The sequence below is a fragment of the Tupaia chinensis genome, unplaced genomic scaffold (assembly GCF_000334495.1).
Source record: "Tupaia chinensis unplaced genomic scaffold, TupChi_1.0 Scaffold143602_1, whole genome shotgun sequence".
NCBI classification, from domain to species: Eukaryota; Metazoa; Chordata; class Mammalia; order Scandentia; family Tupaiidae; genus Tupaia; species Tupaia belangeri.
Window position 1 is genome coordinate 1388591 of NW_006203448.1, and position 2880 is coordinate 1391470.

Consider the following 2880-nt stretch of genomic DNA (forward strand, 5'->3'; position numbering starts at 1 on the left):
CTCTCCCTTCACCAGCCTGCCTGGGCCCAGCCACTCAGCCAGTGGGGATTCCAGGGGCTACTTGGTGTGGCTGGTTTCCTCATTCCTCTGACTTGTCACGGACTGTGCCACAGGTAACTGGCCACCACCGTGCAGAAGACTTGGCAATTTGCTCACTAATAGTGGCAGCTGTTGGCCTGAAAATGTGAGAATCTTGGCGATTTCTATCCACCAAAAACTTGTAAATTACAGCTATCGGGAGTAATTAGAGCTGAGAAAGTCTTTCTGCAACAAGGTGATTCTTGCTTCTGCTCACCTTCTTAAAGAAACATGCGCTTGAGCAGTTGCTATTGTCTGAAATTCTCATCTCCCCTACGATTGTCGGGGTCAGTTCCCTTGGCCTCCGTCTTGGCAACCTCATATTGCTGCCTCCTCTAGCAAGATACTTCTCTTGTGCCCTTTTGAGGTTGAGCCCTCACACCTCGACACCCCTCTGGGATTCCGTTTACCACAGTCTCTGCTCTCCCTGAGATTAGATACCTTCTACTGTCATCTTGGATGATGCAGTCAACCTCCAGCTTGTCACTGGAGAAGTCCCTGTGTCGGTAGTAATGACATTGCCCTGTGGACAGAGCAAGTGAACAAGTGCTGGGTAGAAGCAAAGACATTTAGTCATAAGAGTGTTGGGACAGCCTGTGGCTTGGTGGGTAAGGTGGCCAAATCCCATGTGGCTGACTGCCTGTGGCTTGAGAAACATGCCGGGCATGCATGCTCAAAATCCTGAAAGGAGGATAGAGGAGAGGGGATTGCGGCATGGTTATCCCTCGTGGAGGGTGTTGGGTGATTTCTCATTTCTGTGTGTGTGTGTGTGTGTGTGTGTCTGAGTGCACTTGCCCTACAGCAAAAAAGAATTTCAAGGCTGCATTTGATGAGACTGCTTTTTAAGTCTTAAAGGAGTGGAGCTTAGCATCATCAGGTAGCGTGGTGGTAAAGGTGTTTGCCTCCCACATAGTCTACATGGTTTGTGTCTCCCCTTTTCTCGTTCACTCTCTGGTGAGAGTACATGCCCTATAGCAATTTTTTAAGAATTATTTTTATTTAGCTGAGTCCAGCAGTTAGCGTAATGGCTATGTCGCTGGACTCCCATGTAGTCAACCGTGGTTTGCGTCCCGAACCCGGTGGCTTAAACTCACACTGGGCACGTGTGCGTGTGTGCCCAAGATCCCGAGAGAAGAACGGAGGAGAAGGGATTGTGGCGTGGCCATCCCCCCTGTCTCTCTGTCTCTCTCTGTCTTTCTGGTGAGTGTATATGCCCTATAGCAATTTTTTAAGAATTATTTTTATTTAACTTTTTAATTTTTTTTTTAAATTTGACCAGAGAGAGACAGGGTGAGGGAGAGAGAAAGGGAAAGTGAGAAAGTAAGTTGCCAGGTCTGGGACTCAGACCATGGCAAGCCATGTGGGAGTCCAGCACCCTTACCCACCACACCATCTGCCAGGCTCCCCATAGCAAAATTTTAAAAATAATAATAATTAATAAAATACATAATTTTTTTAAAGATCTCTTCAATAAAAAGGAATGGAGACTTTCTCTAGACTTAGAGTTGAAGGGCAGGTGCGGCTCTGCTGTGCCCGCATGTGCCTGTGCTCGCCTGCAGCCTGCTCTCACTGGGCTGAGCCCCGTGTGTGCGCGCACAGTGCCCCTGCTGCCTCTCGTGCACACCCGAGGGCAGTTGGTGCTGCTGCGCTTGCCTCCTGAGGAGGTCTGTGCCTGGCCAACTGGCTGTTCCCTTTACGAAGCCAGTCCACAAGTTGGATGCTTGGATTTGTTCTAAAGCTGTCTTTAAATTAAGCCTGGTCTGAAGTGAAGATCAAGTTCAGATAATCTACTTGTTAATGAAATTTGTCAAAAATGTTTGTGTCTAGCAGTAACTTTGGGAACCTGGCTTCTGCCTATCTCATCTCACCCCACTTCACTCTTGCTTGCTACCCTTAAGCCTAGTTCCCGGAATATGTTTTTGTGGCCTTGGGGCCTTGGTATACATACTGTTCCCTTGACCAGGAAGACTCTGCCCTGACTTGGGCTAACCCCTATGTAGATTTTAGCCTAAGTGTCACTTGTCCAGGAAAATGGACTTGAGAAGCCCCGTCTCCCTTACTAGCTCCTTTTCCGTGTACCCCATGCAGGTGTCTTCCCACCAGATCACAGGCTCCATGAGGGAGGGCCTGAAACCAGGCAGCAAATGTGGACTGAGCATGTGGGTAGATGGGCCAAGAAAGTCAGGTTGAGGACTCCCAGTAAGCACGCGTTCCAAAGACCATATGTGTGCCGGCACTGGGGGAGCAGGTGGCCCATAGTGAGGCAGCAGGAGGGGCCTTAGGGCTGGAGTTTAGGTTCGGATAGGAAGTTTTCGAGCCTCCTAGTATGCAGCTGTGACTGCTTTCAGTGTGGGTAAACCGTAAGTCTCAAAACTTCAGGTAGCAGAAATTCAGGTGTTCGTTTTACCAGTAGCTGTGCATGGAAGAAAAGATCATTCTTTCCGAAACATAATTCTCAGAGGGACCAGAAGCATACTACCGCCTCCTTGTTCTGTCCAGCTGATACCAACAGGCAAGTGAGGTCTAGACAAAGACCGCCATTGCCTGGGCCAGCGCAGCATCCCGGCCCTCGGCCCAAAGAGCAGGGAGCTGCATGTCTCCATCTACGTTTCTCTAAACCTCTTGGTCTGTGTTCATTTGCTGACCCAAGTCCCTTGCAGTGTGCCAGTGTCCTGTCCCAGTCTCATCTTTTTAGGCAGCGGTGCAAGTTACTGCAGAGGTGCTGGGGAGGGCTTCGGTCTAAGCAAGGATACGAGCCCAGGTTCCCTGGTGAGGAGTCTTTGCTTCTACTCTCAGTATTCC

The 2880-nt window shown here is 49.5% G+C and overlaps 1 protein-coding gene across 1 annotated transcript in view; it reads left to right on the forward strand.

Annotated features, from left to right (window-relative positions):
- The window catches only part of DDX31 (DEAD-box helicase 31), a gene marked incomplete at its 5' end in the record, with an annotated part of 84146 nt that overhangs the window by 28612 nt on the left and 52654 nt on the right, over positions 1–2880 (forward strand).